We start from the raw sequence: 25,512 nt of genomic DNA on the forward strand, positions 1-25,512 counted from the left end.
TTTGATCACAGAATGTTCTCAAAGAATATTCCATGTGCACTATTCACACAAGTGCCTTCATTTAATTGCACAGGTAATTTACCACATGTGCTTACCAGGCTAGGGGAGCACAGGAAAAGTTCTGGCATGAATATTCACTCATGTGAATGGAAAACTGGGAAGTGATGAATGAAGCATTTTCTATTAAGTTTGTACAACCACAGACACTGTGGGTACAACCAGGAACAACAACGATGTATGTAGCTTAAAATCTGCTTTCCATGAAATTGTGCCAGTGAAAATCAGTCACTTAAAACTCTCTCTCAAAAGAAAAAAAAAAAAAAAAAAACCCACACACGTACAAAAAAAAAGGCACAAAGAGAGCCAAAATGAATTCATTTGGAAACTGCAGAAGAACATGAAGATAATTGCAGCATTCTGTAACACCTATTCCACCTATTCTAACATCTATTGTTCTATTCCATTATGTTTATTGCTGATATTAAATATCAAAATGCCAAATACCTCCAGGAATCAGTGTTTTACTGCTAAATGGTTTACCATAATATGAACATAGTTCAGATGATCATAATATGAGGTTGGAAAACAGCATACTAAAATGTATAAGAACATATTGTAGTGACAAAGCTGGACGGGAGAGGCAAATTGAAAAGATGCCTCTCTGCAACACTCTGGAACAGTTTTCAATGTACCATTGCTATTTAGATAACACTCTGACAGGCACTTTACAAATTACTAGGAATTTATGGGCCAGATCGTGACACCATTACTCATGCTGAAAAACAGCATATAATGGGAGTAGTTATAGGCTACTAAAGTCAGAAGTCTACCAGACCTTAAGTCACGAGCCAGAGTTTCACAGCCTAGCTCAACACTGTCACTGTGCAGATCACCTAGGAACCCACGGACACGCAGACAGATTTTGCAACAAAGGTACAGAACAAATCTGAAAAAATATTTTCCAGCAGTAAAGTGGGATAGGGGGAGGAGGGGCAGGGAGAGAAGCCGTAGGCTCCTCTAATGCTTTGTTCGCCCTTCTGGCTCCACTCTTAAAAAAATAAGCATCTCAAGGGATCTGGGCGGGGGGAGGGTGGTTTCCTCCCTCTTCTGTTCTTAGTACAAGATCAACTACACTAATTTTAAGAAATGAAAATGATGGCAATGCTAACGTTAAGAATTATTGCCTTATCAGTCAGTTACATACAAGAAATAGAAGAGTTGTCAAGACACTGTTAAGGGTTTTAATGACATGCCAATGCCCCTTTGGGAGGATACAGGCTCTCTGAATCTTTTGAATGTAATAGTAAGTTACAAATTACCCACATCTTGTTCCTGTGTTCTCCTTTATCACTTCCTCCATTCTTCCTCTTTGACTACTATAGTTTTTGTGTTTTTATTTTCTTTATACTGTTCAGCTCCAAACATACTTGATTCTAGCCATATCAGCTTCTTCTTCTTCCTTTTTTTTTTTTTTTTTATGAAAAGGAAGACTTTTATAACCACAGCAACAAATTTCTCTGCGACATGATTTATCTCATACTTTTTTATGGCAATGAGGGGTTTCTCCTCCTTAATTACCCAACAGAAGCAAAGTCTCTCATCCTTTTCTCATCTTTATGTACTTTTCTTTCAACTAGTTCCAGATGACAATATGGAAGGAAGTTTTCCAACTAAGTAGAAGCTCCCTCTCCTATATATTTCAGCAGACTCGCTCTATGAAGAACAGGCTACAGAATTTGTACTGACCACCCAGTAAAAGTCTCTCCTCCTGTCAGTGCTTCTTGTGGTAAAATTCCTTTTCTACATATTAAATTGTCTCTTTTTAACATGCTGTGTAATGACCCCCTTCTCTCCTCTTAGAGACCTTAGTCGTGAAATGAGAGCTCAGATTCTCTCAGATCTCATCTGTCTGTCTGCTAATTTTCTTGCATCTTCTGCAGCACTGACTCCTTCATCCTTCAGTTCTGCATCACCCAGACTTTCAGGGCACTCCTGGTTCTGCCTTTTTCTCCTTCTGTTCTACACTGTGGTGCCTATACAGCACATACCTTGTAACTCAGACAGCCTTGCAATGTGCCTTAGGAGTACAATTTGATTAAATGGTCACAAGGCAAATTCAACCATTTCTCTTCTCTCCCCCTGTGCTCCATCTTCTGACATTTATTATTGTTTCTATGGGAATTGCCCTTCACCATTCAAGACCAAAATGTAATGTTTATTTTCTGGTGTGTGTGTATTTAGCAGGGGAGTAAATACTAGGGGAGGTATTTAGCAAGGAAGAGTTGTGCCAGCAGATTCATACGATCACCAAATGAAAACAATAAACAAAAATAAGTGCTAATGAACTTAGGGTAAATCATTATTCCATGTGAAAAAAAAAAAAAAAAAAAAAGGAAGAGAGTGAGGAAAACCATACATACAGCTATGAGTAACCCACCCCACAGAAAGATGACATAGGAATAGAGAGATTCAGCTGTGCCTATCACTCTTCTGAAAGCCTTTTGCTCCTGCTGTTCACCTTCTGAAAGTGTAACATCAAGCTCTCCCCGCACTGCAAAGCAAGGCCAGCCGTGCAGAAGCCCAAGCCTAAGCCCAGCCCTGATGCCCAGGTTCACAGTGCAGGGAGAGTCCCATGCTGCAGAATCACTGTTCAGCCCAACCCTGCTGCACAGAAACACCCAGACTGGTGGCTTCCAAGCTTTTTGTCCGTGCAAAATCACAGGAGATATTGACAGCAGATGCTGCCAGCTCTATGCTGAGTCACCCACAGGCAGAAGGCTGGCCTCCAGTTGGTCAATAGGGAACAACTGAGCACCAGGGTTTGACTGAAAGCAGAGTGACAGCAAAGTATGCTCTTAAGGACCTGAATAGGTACTACTACCCAGTCTGTAACCAAGCCAGGGTCTGCACTGGCATTAAAGAATAAACAACAAGTTGGGAAGTTAGGCATGTTCAATCACTTTCACTAGTTTCTGTTCTCATTTGTGTCTTCAGAAACTGCATGTCCTCCACGGCACGCTCGTCTGCCTCAACTCTTCCACGTGCTGCTAAGTCCCAGTGTTTTTATTGGCATTACTACTGATCCATGGGAGTGCAGTAGAAATCCACGTAGCTCCCCATCTTCAGCCGGGCTCTGTGAGGGAGCTACCTCTCCCCTTCAGTGAGACTGGCATGATTTTTTAACATTGTCTGGGATGTGACTGAATTTGGAGGCAGGGAGGTCTCAGTTTTGCACTGGAATGAGGCTCCACCTTTTCTGATCCCTTATGCCACATAGCTGCATTTCCCATCTACTTCATCCTCCACCATACCTCTGAGGAGCCCTCACCAGGGAAACCCAGGTGCCCTTAGACCTCCTTAAAAGCTGAAGAGGCTGTGACAGAGTGAATGTAGTTCCCAGAGGCACTAACTCTGACAGATTTTGAATGATATGAGTGGTACTTCTCCAGCCCTAACTCTCAGAAGCTCTCAAATAGATCTCAGTGGGACTGGGAAAGTGGAAGATGACTGCAGTCAGTCAGCCAATTCTTCCTCTCTGCCTTCTGACAGAGAAGGCCTGATCAGGCCTTGGGAAAATATTACTGTAATGAATAGCTGACTGACATTTAGCAACGCAAAGCCTTTTGTTCAACTAGGAAAATGTCATGAAGCATTTTTCTTTTCAAGGAAACTGTGTGGGCCATGTTTATACAAATTAATGTTTGCACAGAAGAGAGAAATGCTGGAGAAGGAACCTTCACTTTATTTGCAGCAAATAGAAGCAAAACACTGTCTTTTAGGCGAGGGTAAATATGTCAAACCACTGACATCAGAGGGGAAACTCCCTCCCTTTGTGCCGTCTTCACCTAACTTGCATTGCTTTAGCAAAACCAAAGGTTGCTAAAAAACACATGGAATGAAAAATAAAATAGCCCATAACTCTGCAACAGTTGGAAGGGAATTCTAGCTCATTCTTCATCTCTCTCACGTGCTGTGTTGAAATATGAGGCCAAGAAGGAGGCCAAAAGACTTAAACGGCCTATCATGAGGTAATTCAGCCGCAAGCCCTGAACAAGAGAACACAATGATAGCAGTGTGCTTGCTGTTTTCACAGAACTTGAAATATCAGAGCCCAATAGACCCTAAAATGCACAATTAAAAATGAAATAACTCCTTGGGGCCAGGAGATTACTCAAATCTCCCTCTCTGAAAATGTTTAACTCAAGTGTCCTATAAAATAGTTAATTGCTTGTGGCACCTGCACAGTGTAGCTGTTGAGAAGAAACCCATAAAAGAACAACCAAGTATACTTACCCACTTTTACCATTGTGTCTTTCAGTGACTGTCACACATGTCTCCTCTTTATGCTTGGGATAGAAGGCTCATGCAGCAACAAGCCACATGTAATTGGTCTTTTCAGCTTTGGGAGAGGCAGCCCTAAGCAGCCAATCTTTTGCAAACAAGGGCCCATGTTCTGTAGGGGAACCTTACATGGGAATAGTCCATGAAGCAAAGGGGGTCAAAGATACAGACTGCACAGGATCCATCTCCTGAGCAAGCAAATCTGGGTTTACTTCCTCTTCAAGGCTCTCCTATGGTAAAAGCAGAGTCTAAGAAAAGGGAAGCGAGTGGTTTGCCACTCAGCAAAGATGAGTTTATGACATTTTGTACCTCCACAATTCCCCTGAGCAGCAGCATGGAGCAACAGCCCTCGGCTGCCTGAGAGGTTCTGGGCAACTTCAAGCATCTAAAGCAAATGGGGTTAATAATAATTGTCAACCAGAGAACAGGCAGTGAAGGGATACTGAACTCCTTCACTGAGACTAAAACCTGAGGCCCATGCACTGGAAGGATAGTGTTCAAAGAATCATAAAATCAGTAATGTTGGAAGGGACCTCTGGAGATCATCTAGTCCAACCCCCCCTGCTCAGCAGGGTCACCTAGAGCATGTTAGACAGGGTTGCATCCAGGCAGGCCTTGAAGAACTCCAGAGAAGGAGACTCCACAAACTCTCTGGACAACCTGGTCCAGGGCTCCGTCACTCTCACAGGGAAGAAATTCCCCCTCACAGTCAGGCGGAACTTCCTGTGGTTCAGTTTCTGACCATTGCTTCTTGTCCTGTCACATGGGACAACTGAAAAGAGATTGTCCCCATCCCCTTGACACCCTCCCTTCAGGTACTTATACACATTGATAAGATCCCCCCTCAGTCTTCTCTTCCCCAGGCTGAAGAGGCCCAGCTCTCGCAGCCGTTCCTCATAGGACAGATGTTCCAGAACTCTGATCATCCTTAGAGCCCTACGCTGGACTCTCTCCAGTAGCTCCATGTCTCGCTTGGACTGGGGAGCTCAGAACTGGACATAGGACTCGAGATGAGGCCTCACCAGGTCTGAGGAGAGGGGCAGGATCACCTCCCTCAACCTGCTGGCAACAGTCTTCCTAAGGGACCCCAGGAGACACATTGGCCTTCTTGGCCACAAGGGCACATTGCTGGCTCATGGTCAACTTGTCATCCACCAGCACTCCCAGGTCCTTCTCTGCAGAGCTGCTCTCCACAAGGTCAGCCCCCAGCTTGTACTGGTGCCTAGGGTTATTTCTCCCTAGGTGCAGGACCCTGCACTTGCCCTTGTTGAACCTCAGGAGGTTCCTCTCCACCCAACTCTCCAGCCTGGCCTGGTCTCTCTGAATGGCAGCGCATCCCTCAGGTGTATTGGCCACTCCACCCAGCTTGGCATCATCAGCCAACTTGCTGAGGAGGCACTCTGTCCCCTCATCCAGGTCATTGATGAAAAAGTTGAACAGGATGGGACCCAGTACTGAGCCCTGGGGGACGCCACTAGCCACTAGCCACTAGCCACAGCCCTCCAGCTAGACTCCATGCCACTGAGGACAACTCTCTGAGCTCTGCCCTTCAGCCCGTTCTCAATCCACCTCACAGGCCACTCATCTGACCAACACTTGCTGAGCTTATCTAGGAGGATGTTATGGGAGACAGTGTCAAAAGCCTCGCTGAAGTCAAGGTACACAACGTCCACTGCTCTCCCCTCATCTACCCAGACAGTCACTCCATCAGAGAAGGCTGTCAGATTGGTTAAGCAGGATTTCCCCTTGGTGAATCCATGCTGGCTACTCCTGATCACCTTCTTTTCCTCTATATGTCTGGAGATGACATCCAGAATGAGCTGTTCCATCACCTTTCCAGGGATGGAGGTGAGGCTGACTGGCCTGTAGTTGCCTGGGTCCTCCTTCTTGCCCTTCTTGAAGACTGGAGTGACATTGGCTTTCTCCCAGTCCTCAGGCACCTCTCCAGTTCTCCAGGACCTCTCAAAGATGATGGAGAGCGGCCTGGCAACAACATCCACCAGCTCCCTCAGTACCCGTGGGTGCATCCCATTTGGGCCCATGGATCTGTGGATGTCTAGCCTGCCCAGAAGGTCTCTAACCCTATCCTCCTCAACCAAAGGAAAGCCTTCCCTTCTCCAGACTTTCTCCCTCACATCCAGGCTCTGGGATTCCTGGGGGCTGCCCTTAGCAGTGAATCCTGAAGCAAAGGCAGCATTCAGTAATTCTGCCTTCTCTGTATCCCTTGTCACCAGGGCCCCCGCCCCATTCAGTAGCAGGCCCACATTTTCCCTAGTCCTCCTCTTGCTGCTGCTGTATCTGAAGAAGCCCTTCCTGTTGTCCTTAACATTCCTTGCAAGACTGAATTCCAGCTGAGCCTTAGCCTTCCTTGCAGCATCTCTACATACTCTGACTGCATTCCTATAATCCTCCCAAGTAGCCTGTCCCCTCTTCCAGATTCTGTGTACTTTCTTCTTCTGTCTGAGTTTGGCCAAGAGCTCCTTGCTCACCCATGCAGGTCTCCTGCCCCTTTTGCTGCCCTTCTTACTCATAGGGATGCACCGCTCTTGAGCTTGGAGGAAGTGATGTTTGAATACTAGCCAGTGTTGGCAGGAGGCTGTTTGAAATACTTAGTAGTGTGGCAAGCACAGATCCAGTTTTTCTCAGAAACTACAGGACAGCACAAACTCATGCAGCAGTAGTACCTTTGGGCTAGCAAATATGCAGATCTCCTGGAAGAAATGAGTGGAATTAACAAACAGCCCTGTCTGTTAGGATGCCTATTTGCAAAAAGGCAAACTTGGCCTTGCAGCAGGACTACCTTACCTGCTCAAAACACATTTGTTCAAAAGGTTCCATGTTTAACAGGAGATATTTGATTTGGAGAGGGAAGGGGGGTCACAAAAGATGCATATTTATATTGCAAAGTAAAAATCACTTGCACTATGTAATCTACTTTTGCTATTCAGTGCAACTGAATCATTGAAGCAAAGAGAAAATAGATTAATTCTTTTTAGAAAGCTTAAATACATGCAGAAGAATTTTATGTTAAACAAACATAAAAAAATCAAATTTTAGAGTTGAGAACTTTAGCTTAAATATTACCTTTAAAAATATTAACATAGATTAATATTCACAGTTTACAAAGTGTATTAAAGAAGTTATTCATACCCCATATAGGTCCGACGTTCTTACTTCTCCAATGCCAGTAATTTTAGTTATTGTTGTGAAATTACCCCACAGCCAAAAAAACAAGTGAAAGAGAAATTAGCAACTCACAAGATTAGTTTGTATTTTCATTTAAGAGTAGCAAAATTTTCCCTTAAAGACAAAATCTGGAAGTGAAGACAGGAGCTGTCTCAACCAGATGGTGGCACTGTAAGCACTTACTATCTTAGGGCAGTATAAATGGAGGGGAAAAAAAAAAAAGGGGTAACCACTACAGTATCACTTTACAGCATAGCATCTTTTAATTTATGAGAGACCTTCACAGAGGGCTAAACATACATGAGTTGGATGTGTTACTGAGCCCAAACCATTAGCCTAATGAACAGCATGCTAAAAAGAAATAGAGTGCCTCATGACATTTTAAAAAATGCTTTCAAAAGAAAAACAAAAACTTTTCTTTGCCCATTCCCCTTCCACTCCAAAACAAAGTTTTTCAAACTGGTCTCAAATAACAGAAAAAAAAATCCCAGTGGGCTGCCAGATGACCTCTCTTACCACACCACTAACAAGCATATTGATATCAAAACCTATCAAACATAGGAAGTGCAGGGCCCTGAATTTACCCAGAACTGTTTCATGAGCTGATTAAGCAGCAGGGTGTACTGGATACCAGGGAGGCGTATGATGTATCCATGGCAGCAATTTGTGAAACATGTAAGTATTATATATTTGCTATGGAGTATAGAGCAGAAATGTGAGGAAGATATTACCACTAGGATGAAATCTTGGCTCCTCTGGTGGCAAAGGGACTTCCGTGATTAACCAACCGCTGCATAACAAGGATTTTCCCTAAAGGGACACAGCAAAATATATAGGGTCTGACATTTTTTTTTTCACAAAGTATGAATCATTTTGCACTGGCAGAGCTATTCTTGATTTACAGGAGGAGAAGTGACATGAGAATCAACCAGATAATGCATCTAGAAGTACAGTGGCTATTTTGTATATTGGCAGAAAAAAATGGTGATGGAAAACATGCAACAGACTGGCCATCATATTAACCAAGTTCCATGACTGACAACAGAGTTAACATTTTCCTCCTGCTTTAATTGCATTTGCCACTGTTTCTCCAGCACCATCTTTTCTGTTTCCTCTTTCACATGTTACTTTTGTGGGATTTTTCCTTTTTAAGAAGTAGTCATTGCTTTCTCAGGTTAATCTCTGAACTGTTCCATTATTCTGTCTTTCAGAAAGTGGAAAATATTCATTTGGTTGGTCAGTGTCACTTTTCCTCTCTGACATGAATAGTGAAACCGATTCATACACATTGCTTTAAATTAACTGATTTCAAAGCATTTAACAAATAAGATCTGTAGCATCACAGGTTTAATGATGGGAAAACATGATAGAATTCAGAACCAAAACAACGATTTAGATACTAATCCTGAAAACAGGTTATTCATATGAATAACCTTACAGGCACATTTGAGCTCTTAAGAACCACTTAAATACATAAAATTAGTCAGGTGCAAAAGTATCTGAGGATCAGGTCCGTATCCACCAATACCAGCTGCAACTGGCTTCTCCTTCTTCAATTACCTTGAAAAAAAATGTATTTCTGCAGCAAAACACCATTTTTAGCAATTAATCCCCAGATTGGGAAGGAGAGAGGGGGGAAGTAAAAACAGTAAAATCCATAGTTGTGATATGAAGTTTTTTTCTCACTTGCAAAATTCTCCAGATTAAAAAGTAAATAAAGGATTGGGCATCTCTTCTTTAATCATGAGAAAACATACAACAAACATTTCCCTGACCTTTTTCACGTTTAGAAATCAAAAATTACGTTGTCAAAAACTTTTCAAGCTTGATACCAGCATCCATATGTTTGAGGTTATGCAGAAGGTTTCAACACATGACATTTGAAGTGCTGAGTAATGTGGCTAATATCAGGGTTTGTCTTGATCATATAAAGATATTCTGTTCCCAGAGAACTCATTATTATACACTAAATTGCATATGAGAATGACAATATAAGTAAACTACAGAAGGCCAACACCTATGCCCCCAAAGCAACAATATTTTATAGATATTCAGTACATCTAGGAAAAAATTGAGTGTCTGACTTCTTATTTTGATTCTCCCGAAGGAAGATTTTTTTAACATATAAATTTATGATAGAAATGCAGATGACAAAGCAGGGGAGACAACAGTTTGCCAAAGCCTGATGAAAGTGAAAAATACTGATTTTCTCCTTTCTGGATTACCTCCAGTCAGGCATATTTCTCCAGTCCCTCTGGGGCTTGCATCTTCTGTGAAGGGCGTAGCAAGCAGCACTTCCCTGCTACTGAAAAAAAAAGTGCTGCCATCTCAGAAGAAATATTGCCTAAAAATGACAACATTATTACACATACCCACTGAAGTAACTACTTTTCTGCTTTTAGGAAGGATATTCCATTATTTTCATCAGCAATCCAGTTTATCCTATATTGCCTTATTTTCTCACACTGGATCAAATATGGGGTAAAAGCAGATCATAGAATCATAGAATCAATAAGGTTGGAAGGGACCTCTGGAGATCATCTAGTCCAACCCCCCCTGCTCAGCAGGGTCACCTAGAGCATGTTAGACAGGGTTGCATCCAGGCAGGCCTTGAAGAGCTCCAGAGAAGGAGACTCCACAACCTCTCTGGGCAACCTGGTCCAGGGCTCCGTCACTCTCACAGGGAAGAAATTCCCCCTCACGGTCAGGCGGAACTTCCTGTGGTTCAGTTTCTGACCATTGCTTCTTGTCCTGTCACATGGGACAACTGAAAAGAGATTGTCCCCATCCCCTTGACACCCTCCCTTCAGGTACTTATACACATTGATAAGATCCCCCCTCAGTCTTCTCTTCCCCAGGCTAAACAGGCCCAGCTCTCGCAGCCGTTCCTCACAGGGCAGGTGCTCCAGACCTCAGATTATCCTCGGAGACCTATGCTGGACTCTCTCCAGTAGCTCCATGTCTCGCTTGGACTGGGGAGCCCAGAACTGGACACAGGACTCAAGATGAGGCCTCACCAAGGCTGAGGAGAGGGGCAGGATCACCTGCTGGCAACAGTCTTCCTAAGGGACCCCAGGAGACACATTGGCCTTCTTGGCCACAAGGGCACATTGCTGGCTCATGGTCAACTTGTCATCCACCAGCACTCCCAGGTCCTTCTCTGCAGAGCTGCTCTCCACAAGGTCAGCCCCCAGCTTGTACTGGTGCCTAGGGTTATTTCTCCCTAGGTGCAGGACCCTGCACTTGCCCTTGTTGAACCTCAGGAGGTTCCTCTCCACCCAACTCTCCAGCCTGGCCAGGTCTCTCTGAATGGCAGCGCATCCCTCAGGTGTATTGGCCACTCCTCCCAGCTTGGTATCATCAGCCAACTTGCTGAGGAGGCACTCTGTCCCCTCATCCAGGTGCCAGATGAAGTAGGGCACTAGATTTCTACAGAAGGAAAATGACTGGAGCACCTGAAACATCATGTTTATAGCATTACATCGTCTAGAGAAAGTCATTCTGAAATTAGAGTAAATTTGTTCCATATAGCTTAGATCAGTTCCAAATGATATAAACTGTACCTTCTACAAAATACAGACTCCCCCTCCGCCCCGAACTAATGAAAATATGGGGAGTTACCCTAGCTTAGATTTAGCAAAGGTAATTATTTTGTTAGTCAGTTGCCTCACCTAAATCAGGATGAAGGTACAACTGGTTTCAGAGAACAAACTATATCTGTATATGTATGTATGTATACTTTAAATGTGTGTGTGTATACAAATATATAAATAGTTTTTCTTCCTAGAATGCAAAGAAAGCTAAGGACATGTCTCAGAATGAACAATCATAGTGACTAATATTTTCTTTGAGTGAACAGAAAATGAGGAAATGTCATCATGATTTGCTTCTTCATATGCTCAGAAAAAAAAGGTAGTTTTACTTCTGGTTTCCCAGGGGAAAAAAAACACAGAAAAGATATTTTCATGGGGACGTCACATCAATTCTGCGCACACTGACATGTTGGTCATTCCTGCTGTGTTCCTCTTGTTCAATAGCCGATCCTTGCTCAACAAGTTCAGTGGGACATTATCAGGCTATCAGATAGGTATGGAAATAGTTTCAGGGGATGTGGAATATTATACTTCCCTCTGATACTGTACCACTCTGTCTGGGTAAATGCATTTGACAGAAACTCATCAGCAATCTTACATGAGATTCTCAGTGACTCCATTTGGGGTGAAGTTGAAACGAATTAACATACAGGTCCAAACTCAAACTTACATTACATTACATCCTACTGGCCAACCATTGGCCAAACCATCTTTGTGTAGAAATGTATCACATCACACAGAAGAGCTTTAATTCAACATATACTTTTAAGAAACCTTTTTCACGTCAGATTCATTTCTCCTGCTCATGGTCACAAGGCCCATTGCAGCTCTTTAGTCTCTCCCCTGGATCTTTTATCTTTCCCACCTGTGATTATTTGAAAAAGAAAGAAGCCTGTAAGGAAGAATCACGCAGGGCTCTTGCCTACTTGCTGGTACTGTAACGAGGATCACTCACTACCAAAATTAAAGCTTAGTTTGCTGTGTGAGTCATACCTGTCCATGTGTGCTTTCACGAAGGTTTGCTTTCCCAGAGGGCTCACCATGCTCTCGCTGCAGGTCAGGAGCAAGACCCGCTGCTGCAGGCCTGAGCAGGAGGCCCCAGGTGAGACCACTGTTTTCCGAAGAGGATTGTGAGAGAAGCTGTTTCATGAGGCAATGCTGCCAGGAAGAACACAGTCACTTTTTCAGACCCATTTCACCTGCTACTTTTGGCTCGTTTTAGCAGCACAAAGAAATAATTTCTTTTCCTGGATTTGGTCATTATTTTTCCATAGCTTACAAAGATCCTATATTTAAGAAAGACATCAAGTAAATTTCTTTGGGCTTTATTCCATAAAATCTGTCTGGAGTTCAGTCTTAGCACTAAATTATGGTACTAAGTAGGACTAAATTTACTCTTACAATTCTTCAGACACATTCTACAATCTAGAGACTGTCAGAAAAATGCTGTTTTACTAAACCTGAAATTCTATGTTCAAAGAATCATAGATCCAGAAAGTTTTCAGTAACATGTTGATTTCTATCCTCTCTTCCTTGGGGCCAGGAACCCTACAAATTACGGGGATCCCTGGCTCCTGGGGAAGAAAGACTCTTTGGTGGCTGATGGCTCCCTGAGGCCCTGGGAATGCTGGGCAGCTTCGCCATATTGACATTCTCATCAAATTTTTCCTGGGTAAGAGCAATGCAACTACACACAGCACTATTTCACAGAGCAGCTGCAAGACCTAAGGAAAGTCAAATCTGTTGGAGAATTTATGGAGGAAAAAGAATCGATCCTACTCTCTCTAGATGGAAAATTAACTTTAAAACTAAATTTTCCGTGAACTTGGAAAAAGATGATTTTTGGCGAGCTCTGTATGTAAACATTGAAAATTCTCTAAGCAATAGCTCTAAAACAGAACTGGGATAATTCACCAGAATCATCAACATTCACGAAAAAATAATAATCATTTTTCAGTGGCACCTCAGACACAAAAGCGTACTCTCCTTGGTACCATAAAACACAGGAACTGAATTTAGATTAAAAATATAAACTTCTATTATATGGTATCACTGCCAGGCTTCAGCAGAACTAAATCATATTTCTGCTAACGGAGAAAACAACTTCAGCTAAAACCAAGCAAAATAACTAGTCTAAAAATCTGTACTAGCAATACAGAAGTCACTGAAGAGGGAAGATAAAAGCTGCTAACAAGAACAAGCTAGACTGTGACACAACCTCTCACTGGCAGACTGCCTCATTACAGGAAAGCATGCACAACCCAAGCAGACTCTTATGAAGACAGTGTCAGTGGTTACAAATTAGAAGCAAAAATGAAGAGAGAAAGCCTCCTATGAAACCAAAAGGGAACAAGTGTGCAGCTAAAGTGACAGGGGAGAGACTGCCCAAAGGAGATGCTTTCTATTTGAATGCTGAAAATGTGAAAGAAGTCGAGACCAAATTATTGCTTCAAAATGGCTAGGGAAAAATGACAAACTTAATTAAAAAGTTTGTGCAGGGAAAAGCTATATGTGGTCTTAGCAAGTGGGAAAGATAGCAAACTTCTTGCTATCTTGTTGCCAGACGAAGACTCACAAATGACAGATAGACATTGATGACAAAATCACAATGTGAATAGATATGCTTGATATGCTGTAGCTAAGCCTGACAGCTACTCAGGGATCCTTCTCTTTCACTTTGGCAACACATGTATAACTTAAGCCAACAGAGTACTGTTGAACTGAACTGATGCCTTCATGAATCCTGGTGGGCATCTGCAAAGCCTGGGGCCAAACACTCACGCCTCTGCTGTAGTGCTTACAGTGCATTACAGTTCCAAAGGCCAACAGGGTCTTTGATCTTCATGGGAGACTCCTCTTTCATTTCAGACACAGGCCACTGATCTGACAGCGAGGCTGATAAGCAAGCCTAGATTTTATGATCCTGTTTCTACTTGCATGTTCACTCTGATGCTCCTGGTCACAACAAGGACACAGGCCAAAAATTTCCAAAGCACCATGATGATTAGAATGTCTCTCTAAAAGAGACAAACTGCATTCAACTGCTGGAAAAAAATATTACATTGTCTCACTGTTCATGTCCCACTACTGGAGCCTAGCCATTACAGCAGGTAGGCATATCACATTTCTGACAATTGGAAACATCCCAGGAAAGCCAAGGAAAAAGACTTACTAGAGGCAGTAATAATCTAGATAGAAGGATTTAGAGAAAAAAATTAAAGGTATTTTCTTCTGAATAAGTGAATAGAATTATCACTATTCTTACTGTACTTGAAAGGAAGCCTACCCCCAGGGATAAAACCCTGAAGGACTGAGAAAGAATGAGACTCAGCTAAGTAGAGTTATAATTAGAATGAGAAGTGATTATTTTATTCTGCACCTTTCTGCCTGACTTTTGAACACCTAAGAAAAAAAACACTTCATTCCAAAAACTCTTGAGGCAGGAACCACACCTCCCATCACAGATAAACTTGTCCAGGTAATCCCATCAAAGCCAAATCCTGCTTAGCTTGTTTGCTGTACAGAGACCCCCTGATTCTAAACCACTATTTCCCTCTTCAATTCATTACCTTCAGAAATGAAATATTCTTCTGGAATGCACATGTATTATTATTACCATGCAGTTCCATTTCTAAGGCATAAAAGCCCTCCTACCAGTCCGCCCCCCCAGTTTCATATGGCAATGATGAAAACTTTGTTTACTGTTAATAGTAATATGGAATATTTGTAGTACATATATGACAGTAGCCACCAGAAGTGCCAGTCAAGATAGAGGCTGTGGTGAGATTTACTAACTGTCTGAAAGCTCTTGATAGCTGAGAGAGTGACTGAGTTGGAAAACCTTTCTGCATCATGCGGAGGAGGCACAAGATAACAGGCAAAGGTCAGAGGTAGCTGGAGTTTGTTTGCCTCCCCCACAGGCTCATAACAGCACATATAAAGAGGGAAGAAGACAGTTGCATGGAACTGCTGGGAATAGCTCAAAAGCCAAGGGAGCTTTTCCATAAGTTTAATTCTCCCTTGGTCCTTCCTAAGCCAAGAGGAATGTTAAGACAGGGGGTAGAAGAGAGGGAGGTAAAGGAGGTAATATACATACATTAAAGGAAAATGCATTAAGGCATATAAGTGCAAAGACGTTATGGGAATGGGACCATGTAACTACCTCTACAGGGACCTGTACATAAAAGATGTCTGTATCACAACATTGTGTCTGGCGGTATGTTTCTGTCAGACACACTATATTGAGCAGCAAAAACCCTGTGTAGAAAGCTAATTTTGGTGAGTGTGGATGATTAGGCATCCTACACAAGTCAGCACCCAAATGAGCTATTAAGAAAAGTGATGGATACGGTTTGCCTAGAAGATCACAAAGTAAAACATCAGAACAACAGGGAAGTTATACTTCGAAAATGCCACATCAGAGCTTTATTTGTTTGGTCCTATAAGTATGTTACACATTTTTCATTTGGCCAGCTTCCAAAACAAAGGCAGAGCTTCATGTGACCTACATGTTAACAGATAAGATACCTGCACAGACAGCAAATCACGTCGGTCTTTCACAGTCAGTGGAGAGAAACTAGCAGGATGCAGTTCATCTAATCTGATCCATATGGGCAATAGAAGATGAATCATGCCCTACAGGTGTCTAAACCTCCCCATTGACTGCAGATGGAGCCTAGGTGACTAACTCTGGCACAGACATTGTGGACACTTACTTTTTGTCAAATGAATCTCTTCCTTCTCTCCCCCCTCCCCAATACCTGCCTCCCAGGCATTCACATGTCTCAGTATTAAAGGTATGATTAATGTTTTTATTATTTTGAGAGTGACACCTGCTAGTTCCAACCTTGCAGTATGATCCATGCTGCCTCCAGAAGGCCTTTTTGGACTCTAAAGGCATCAAAGCTTTCATTTGCCTCCTTGTTCACTTCCCTGAGATTAGTGCTTCCTAGCATCTTCACATGAAAGGAAGATGCTGCTCCACCATGCGAGTCATCCTCCTGCTGCTAGCATCACTGCTCAGTCCTGGCCATGGTCCATCACATGGAGCTTCACTGAAGTGAAGTAGGATCTTCACAGAGTTGCAACTGTTAGATGATGGAACAGGCATCCAAACCAACCAAGAAATCACACCAACAAATTCAATTAAAAAAATCTTATATCTTAATGATTCAAACTTCTCTAAAATTCTCAATCTAGTCAGCAAGCTCAGGTCCTGGTTTAGCAGGCAGGTAAGCACGTGTCTGGTTTCAACTAGGCATTGGCTATGGACTTAGGAAAGCAATTTGCTCAAATGAGACCTCTACAGGGCATCAGAGCATCTGTAGAGCGCTCCAGCTATAAATGCCTGGCCCTACTGAAATCAACAGCAAAGCTGTCGTTTATTTGACTGTGACCAGAACTTCACCCTAGTCATCTCTTTGGTTTTGTGCACAGCCAATGGGCAAATATTAAAGTTTGAAGTCAGAGTATTTATTATCCTATAAACTACATTTTGATAAGCTATCCTCTTGCCCTTCCCTGTTCTTAGTTGAAACACTAACTTTCTTTTACTACACAGTAAAAATAAACCTGCCGTATCAGGTTCAATTTCTTTCATACCACTCCATCAGAATGTTTGTTCTTCTTTATCACTGAGATCAATATTTATACATGTGGGTGGAAACTGTTCTTTCTGTTCACCAAGCTGTTATTGTGTTAAAGTTTAACGTCACTGGAGGGTTAGTAAATGACAACTAAGCCTACATCACCAATAATGCTTTATTTATTTAATTAAATAATGTGTTTTACTGAGAAAGCCAGACATATTTTTCCCAGCCAAGATCCTGAACACAGTCAGTTTTCACTGTAATGAGCTCTTAATGACTGCCTTTATTTTAATGACATCATTTATTTTTAATCACATCTCCACCTTTAGAAATGTTGGGCACAATCTAGTCGTATACTGGCTTTACACCACTATGACAAGTTACCTCATAGTACAACTGTTGACATAAAAAGTTAAAAAGAGATGAAAATCAGATCTGATGACTCTCTGTTTTTATCAAATCTCATTTTTTTCAGCTTCATATATGCCCAACATTTTTTTAAGCAAGAAAGAACTATTACATTTATTTTTCCTTCAAATATTTTTCCAAAGACCGTTGTCTGCTGTAAGGAATATCTCTTCTGAACTATAGGGCCAGCACAATTTTCAAAAGCATTTTTTTATGTCTTTTTGTGAAATAATTACTTTTTTAGATCATTTTCCAATTTTAACAAGCATTCTAGTAATTATTAGCCACTGCAAGGAAGCTCTGAGATGGCTTACAGTTCGAGTTCGGTTCAGATAAACATACAAAAGTTCAGCTGCTTATGCGACTGCTTGCACTTCTTGAGTCTGCAGAACAAGTCTGGAAACCTATCAGGCTCTCTATCTGAGTGCCCCCACATGCCAAGTCATGCCAGGAATGCTCCAGTTGCATTTTTTCATGGTGCTTCTGCAAGTCTGGTTTTGATCCTGTGCCGAACCAAGAAACACAAAGGTAGGTGACAGGGAAAATAATGGGTGAGGCCAGAAAAGAGGTTCTCTTCCTCAGAAAATGGGAGGGGTTTCAAGAACCAGCCAAAAGCTGCAGAGTGAACTACCCCATGACAAAGGGCCATGGAAAACCTCAATACTTTATTTTTTGTTGAAGCATGGGCACATTGACTTGCTCTAACTTTCTCTTACACAAACGTTAACAACTAGCCTGTACAGATTTAAAAAAGATTCCAAACAAAAACACTTCTGTCTCTCAGGAAAAGGTTAGAGAACAATCAGATATAACAAACAGATGTGAATCACTAATGAGCAGATCCTAAAAAAGAATTTAAACCTAGCAACAGCTTATGGTCCAATACCTTCATCTGCAAATGTGATGCCTGTCCCTTGAACCGACCTAGGTGCCTCCCTGTTCCAAGAACCGCCTCACTCTGATACTTTTACCTTCCCCTTAAACTCCACTTATGCTGGTCTTCAGAAACTGTGCCTAAATCTTCTGAAGTGCCACACCTAACAAACACGCTCAGGACACACTTAAAGGTGGGTCCCCGTTCCTCAGCAAAGGCAGTTAGAAAGATTTATTTTTAAATAATGCTATTGCAAGTGGAGGCGCCCAACCAGCTAACTAGCTTTAGATCCTCCCTGCCAGGGAAATGAAGGGGCTGGATACATCACACTGAAGCCTGTGAGGACTCAAACACACTTTCCAAAAAAGCACTTTGATCTCCAGGATACAGATCATTCCGGGTGAGGAACTCCATGCTCTCTTGTTAAAGTCAAGTCCCTGTGAACCCAAGAAGGTAAGAGTCATCAGTGTTGAGATGCAGAAGCAAACAACATTCTGGCACTCAAGGACAGCAAAAATGGCAGACCAGGGTTTATAACCAGTTCTGGGTCCCCAGACTCTCAGATAACCTAGTATAAGTAAGAAAAAAGTATTTCATCTGCAGTAGCATTGGGACATTTTCCAAAGTGGGCCCATTCAGGTTTTCTTTACAATTTAGATCCTACTGTGACAGGTTTTTATTATTCTTCAAAAGGCAGCCTCAGTAGTGACTAGCTTGTCATATTTTGAGCAGTATAGATAGTAGAGGCAGAAACTGGAGAGAAGGGTGATAGTCTTTCTTTTGATTGATCAGCAAGAGCATAAAGCTTCACTGTGGATGGAGCTACATTGGGCACAATACAGGCTCAGGAATTTAAGTAAAACTGAATTTTCCAGTCTGAGGACAAAGTAACAGCCTCAGTCCCTGCACTACAGAGCCTCCACCAAAAACAGGAGAAGCAAAGTAGTTGGGATGCAAATTAGATGCTGTCCATGATCTCCTCACTAATTCACCTGCTAGGGATTACCGTGCTACCTTGTCTCAGAAAAGCTTGGGTGGTTTGCGGGGAGACAGGCCTGTGTGTACATTAATAGGACCATGCTTCAGAAGCTACAGAATAAAATATGGATTTGGTCAAAATTGTTTCTGTATGTATGAGCAGCTTGTGTGCTCAGGTGCTAATAATGTCACTACCAACCTTGTTTTTCACCTTTATGTCTTAAAACTCAGTAGAACTACTTGTACCCAGGACATCTGTAGGAGTAAAGATAGGGAAAATTTGAAAACACAGATGTCCCAATAAACCTCATATATTTTGATGACAACAGATTTTTTCAGGAGAAGCACGTATGTAAATATAAATTGCAAAATCAGGCTCTAGGGAGAAGCACACTTGTCCTTTCAACTTCTGCAGAAGCAAAGAGAAGTCAAACAAGTGTTACTTTGCGGAAGATGCCTACCCACACTAACACCCTCTTCTGCCATGCGTAAAAGAGTACTGCCAGCATCTACAATCTTATTTCAACTCTGCCAGTGTCTGATATTTCCCTCACTCCTCTTCAAACTCCAGTTATAGGTAAGAAGAAACTGCATCATGATTTTCATTTTTTGTTTTAAAGGCGTGGGTTTTAGAGCTCTCATGGCTTCAAAGAATAGCTTGAAAATATAAACCAAATCCATGCTACAGGCTGTGAAAACAAACTCAAGAACCCTCAGTATATGTAAGAAGAAAAAAATACAGTTTTAAGCCAGTCTGTGCTTTTGTGTAGCTATGCATTGTTTTTTCTTTTTAACATATCACATGATCATTTTTGTTTTAACAATTTATCACATGCATCTCTTCAAAGTATGTTGGAATACTTGAAAAAAGCCTCTAAGTGAAATGTATTATTTTGTTACAGTGAATTTCTAGCTGCAACACTATATGAAAGCAGAAAAGGGTTTCTTTCTTTAAAGACATGTCGATATAAGATGGCCACTATTTTATTCTTAAAATAGAAAGAACAGAATGCACACATTCATGCAGGTATCTACTCTTTCTTTCTCAGAGGTAGTGGAACTCGTGCAAGACAAATTATAATGTTTTCAAATGTGTGCCTTTAACTTGCATTGCCTTTGACAGAGCAATGCATATGCAGTCTGGGCTGACTCTGGCTGTGTGGTTTCACTCAAAGCCAAATTACTCACTAAATTCAACCTCAAGGAAGTGATCGCGTTGGAGTGCAGCGCTGGCCACAGCCATCTACACCGTATTCCTGACAAGCGTGGGGCTTGTTCCACAGAAATCCATTACAGGGGCATGCTGCTGGCGCTGTGAGGAGCAACACAATTAAAGCCAGGAAAAAGGGGGTGGAGAGGAATTGAGGGATTAATCCCATTACATTACAACTTTTCTTATTTAGTGAAGAGGAAATACAATTAGGCGGAACATATTAAACACACCTACACAGATATCTAAACATCTCCCTGGTGCATTAGAATTCCTGCCTGTAGATGAAACAGGCAGACTCTGCTTCTTTAATCAAATTAGAAAACTGAACTTAAAATTATTCCCCTCCAGAGACATATTTGCACCTCCAAACATGTTCAGCAAGATAGAATATGAAGCCGAAAGGAAATTACTGAATTATTTATTATGGTTTTCTAATGGTCTGGGCTTACAATTTCAGATAGTAAAACGTACTGTAGAAAATGACTGATTACAGTGTATACCGGAAATTTGGGGGAATTAAAAGAAAGCCACTTTGCATAATATTGCACACTTCCATTTCTTGTGGAAAATTAAAAAGCCATTGCTCCTGACTAAAGATGAGTATAATTGCAAGCAAGGGAGTTTGGGACATGGGGAAGGGAAGAGGAAGATAGGAAGAGGGAAGGGGAACTACAACAAAGATTCAAAGTTTGCAGAGGTTAACATACCAAATTAGGTAGTGCTAGAAAACACAATTGAGGGCAAGCCTGCCTTTCAAAAATGTGTTGGACAACAGCCCACTTTCATGCAAGAAAGTGAACGAGAGATTTGGTAAAATCTGGCATGGCCAGATGTTCTCCAGCAACGGGTCTCTTACTCCCTGCATACCCAAGTGAGGTGTTCAGCCCCTTCTGCTTGGCACCAACTCTGCACAGGGACAGCCAAGGCAGAATCACACCTGGAGACGTTCAAACATAGATGCATGTCCTGCACGGGGAGCAGGACCAGGGAGGTCCATCTGCTGCCCTCCTCGGGAGGACTGCTGAGCTCAGGCATCTCCTCAGGTTCCAAGCGCTGTGGCGAGCTGTGGCGCTGCGTGGTTCCACTGTGGGATACTTCCCCAGCGATCGGGGGGAAGTCGGGGAGCGAGGAGCAATTAGCACTGCATGCCGAAGCACGGGGAGTTTACATTAGCAGCTTTCACTCATGAACTGGAGAATGTGGGGACTAATTACATTCTGCTGCACACACTGGGGACAGATTCACTCCCTTCTGCAACAGCACGATTGAGAGCAATCTCAGGAGTCTCTCAGAAAATCTCTCCTCTGGACCTATCACAGATTTTCACATCAGAAGCAGGAATCAATTTTTGTTGTTAATAATATTGATATGTACGGATTTCTTTAAGTCTTGCAGATAAATAAAGCAAATTCTGAGTGTAATAATGTCTAATATTTATATACACCGAATACTTGTATACATATATATATACACAAACCTATATATACCTAATGCATTTGTACCTATTTGCATATAAGTACATACATACACATATGTATATATGTAATTTTATATATTCCTAAGGTACTTACACTAATGCAAATATATACCTGCTAAACCTTTCACTATATTTGTGTATGTTACACACACTTATTTATTTAATGTTTATATATAACTAAAGAAAATAAGGCATTGTTAAAGTAGTTTGCTGGCTTCCAAATTCCAACCAGTAACAGAAATGAGGTTTGCATCTTCCTGTCAGGTTAATATAACAGCCATGCAATTGTGTCACTGGTGTGCTGAAATGTGTAATAACACACTATAGAATTTGTATTTGGATACTATATTGAAGACAATACTCTCAAGTAGCTGGCAACCACAGCAATTTATAGCATTGGAACAGTCCCACATAGGTTTCTGAAATAATCAGCGGAATTGGTTTCCCAGCCATCTATCATACGTTATATGCTTTTGATTGTGGCTGAGGGACGTAAGTCTTCACTTATGCAGTTTTGTTTTATAACAAAAGCTTTATGCTTTTCTGTACAACAAGCTCATAGTGCTAGACTTCGGTGGTCTCATCCAAGTACGTAGCGGCTTGGGTTCCCTTCAGACACATTCTTTATTTCTTAGATAGCATGTCACTATTTAGGAAAACCTTCTGACCTGAGGCCACATATTTTAGTAGCCTGGATTTTACACTGAAAGTCAGTGACGGAAAGAGCATGTGTAGGCTTGTAGGTCAGATTTTCAATGTTGGCCTAATTGCTCCCATAAAGTGCTCCAGACTCTAGAGGAAGCCCTGCTAGGCCAGTGTTTTTTTGGAACGCCCAACTTCATATGTTAAGTTAGAGGCACTCTTCAGGGGAGTTAACTGAAGAGCTATTAGGAACTACTCATGAATAGGCAGATGTTTCTGGATCCTGTCCATTTTGAAGAGGCTTCCGATGAGGAATGATGAGGAATCTTTATAGGGATTTCTGCAGAATGTGGCTCATCCCGCTCTCCTCCCCCCTACCCTAGACCCACAACTATACAAACTCACTGACCAATGGATCACTTCCAGGCATGGTCAGAAGCTCAAAGAGACTCTGGCACACTGGTAGCTCACTGCTCAGGAGACTAAGACCATAACAACGGGTGTTCTGGAAAGCTCCTCAAGACTATCAGGCATCAAGTAAAAAATTATATACATACATATACATATGTGTGTGTGTGTAATGAAATGAAAGGAAATAAAATTAAGTAAAATAAAATAAAATATGCTAATTCCTATCCAGTAAAGCCAACACAGCATTTTGCCTGCCAGTTTTGATGATAAGAGGTGGATATAGAAACAAGCAAGTTCAGAAGAAAAGCAGAAAGACAAGTAAGTACTCTCTTACCCTGAGCTCAGGTAAAGCTGCCCATACTGTAACTTTAGGAAGCAATCCACCTGGAAATCCCTCCAAACAGCCACTGCACATGTGCAGAGCAATTCTGTGAGTCAGACTTCCCCCCTTTGAAGCTGCCAGTGTTGGCAGGTCTGGGCTAGAGGAAATTCACTGTCCCTAGAGCATCAGTTCATTCTGGCTTTTCACAGGCAAGAGAATGAGCTTGTATCAAGGCAGAGATAATGCAGCAGGAATGGGAGGAGGAAGTGTATTTGGCTGATACCTTGATGGGGTTCCAGTCCTGTTGCTAAGAACATGAAGAAGTACAGCAGCCTGCACGGAGACCACACTGCTCACTCAAACTGTCAGTGCTGTTTTGCCAGGCTGTCTCTGCCACTGTCTCTCACCCAGGTCCAAAGAATGATGCCTCCATAGGGCAAGGTCTACAGGGAGCTGGAGTTGGGGATGGTGTTGGGGAGACACAGCATAGGATGTTTTTTCAGACATATGGAAACTGTTGACACTGATGCCTTTTCTTCAAGGAAACTCATATACAAATGAGTGACAAACACACAGAAGATAATCTCAGTTTAAGAGTTAGTTACAAAATCAAATTACACAGTGGCCTTGCAGTAAGTGCCAACATAATGGGAGGTTTTCATTTTGGAGTCAGCTGGGAAACTTCAATTTTTCCCCCTTTGTTCTACTTCCAGTCATCCAAAACCATGCCAGCCTAGCTTTCTGTCCATGGATTACGTAAGCAACTTTCTTTATAACACAAAAATGATATTTCTTAACAGTGGGAAACGGTACAAAGTACTTTGCTTCCAGAGCATTCTTGTCTTGGCTAGCAGAGGAGCTAACTCAGCACATAAAAGATAGTCTGCCATCAAGCCTGCCTTGAATTTTCCTAAGTCTTTATTCTGAGATGTTGATTAAGGGAGCAGAGACAATTTACATTACCAAGGAAAAACAATGGCGTTGCCCTAATCAAAGTACTGCACCACTAAAGAAGAGCACAAGACAGCTATATTATCAAAGGTAAGACAAAATAGGGTGTGCTAGATACATACAAGTGTGCATACCCATATAAATCCAGAGTCCACCCACATCTTTGGGGCTGATTTTGTATCAACTTCAAGGAGAATTAGAAAAATATAACCTATGCAATAAGGAGAAAATAACTACTAGTAGCTTAGAAGGCTTGTACAAGACATGCCATGGATAGTTCCAGTGAGAGAGAGGGCAAACACATTCTTCCTTGTTTTTCACAGTGCAAGATATGAAGAGGAAGGGAAATATGTCTAAAAATACACACGTGTGCGCATACACTTTTTCACAAAGCATGTAGCTACACTGTGGAATTCGTTAGTACTGGACGTTATGGAGCCCAAGATTATAAATGGAGATATTAGTCCAATTCATAGAAGAAAGTTCACCATCAGTTATTAAACACAAGATTTGGGTATGCATTTAGGCATCTTCTTTCCACTTCTAAAATTTTTATAAAAAATCTGATTTTGCTGCTTCTGAGCATGAGGAAACGAGTGGCAAAAACCTTCTAAAGTGAATATAATTTTCTGTGGAAGCTAGCAAGGCATGAACTCTGAACCTCCAATGGATAGATCTGATCATCCAACCATCTCAAATACGCTGACATATTAATCCAGAAAATTAGGCAGCTGAGGCCAATGTCACTGTCCTATGTAGGATACATAGGATAGAGAGGCCACTATTCTATGGATGATTAATTCCTTTCCTGAAGAGACCATGGGAAGAGAGTTGATTTTGTTAGCAGTTTTATGAAATGCTTCATATATTATTTGTTAAGTGGAAACAGCCATTGCTCAAAAGGGAAAGAGATATGTGTTTGTTATGTAACTTACTGAATCTCTTTTTCTCTTGTTTTTGCCAAGATCTGCTTGATAATGGTGTGAATTGTTTAGGCAAGCTCATGCAGCCTACAGACATATGTACATACAATTTTTAAAAGAACTTTCTGTTCCTTATTCCCAGGTACACATCATACCATGCAGCATATTTAAAAAACCTGCTATAGCGTGTTAATGGAGTGTGGAAATTACCCTGGAGGATAAGGCACGCTAAGTTTATTACATAACTTAAGAAATCTTGGCCAGGAAAAAATGTTGATCCTATTAAATAGGTTTTAATGAAGTCAAGATTTAGGTGATTTTTATAATAATATCTTCATTCCAGTTGCTGTTTGAGCATGCCAAGTTCTGTATCCCATTAGCCTACAAACTGTTATTGGTGGACTTTATTTTTAATTTTTATTTTTTAAGGACAGGATGGGAAGTTGCTTATGTTGGCTCCTTCTTGGCACTATTATTCTTCAAATTCTGATTATAAAGGGAATTCCAGTGGAACCACTAATAAGTGAACAAAAATAAGTAGTCCTGAAAAAAATGCTCAGGGATTGTCCTCATTGCAAAATACGTAGCCTGAATATAGGTATAGC

At 41.7% G+C, this 25,512-nt stretch overlaps 1 long non-coding RNA gene across 2 annotated transcripts in view; it reads right to left on the reverse strand.

Moving 5' to 3' along the window:
• LOC134139232 (uncharacterized) overlaps positions 1-25,512 on the reverse strand; it is a 74,577-nt gene that overhangs the window by 26,784 nt on the left and 22,281 nt on the right. The window contains exon 3 of one of the 2 annotated variants that reach the window (XR_009958093.1): positions 8,261-8,337. The exons of the other annotated variant lie outside the window; for it this stretch is intronic. This is a non-coding gene — a long non-coding RNA (uncharacterized LOC134139232). Of the gene's footprint in view, positions 1-8,260; positions 8,338-25,512 lie in introns of those variants that run through there. 2 annotated transcript variants of the gene reach the window in all.

This window comes from Rhea pennata, chromosome 1 (genome assembly GCF_028389875.1).
Source record: "Rhea pennata isolate bPtePen1 chromosome 1, bPtePen1.pri, whole genome shotgun sequence".
Classification (NCBI taxonomy): Eukaryota; Metazoa; Chordata; class Aves; order Rheiformes; family Rheidae; genus Rhea; species Rhea pennata.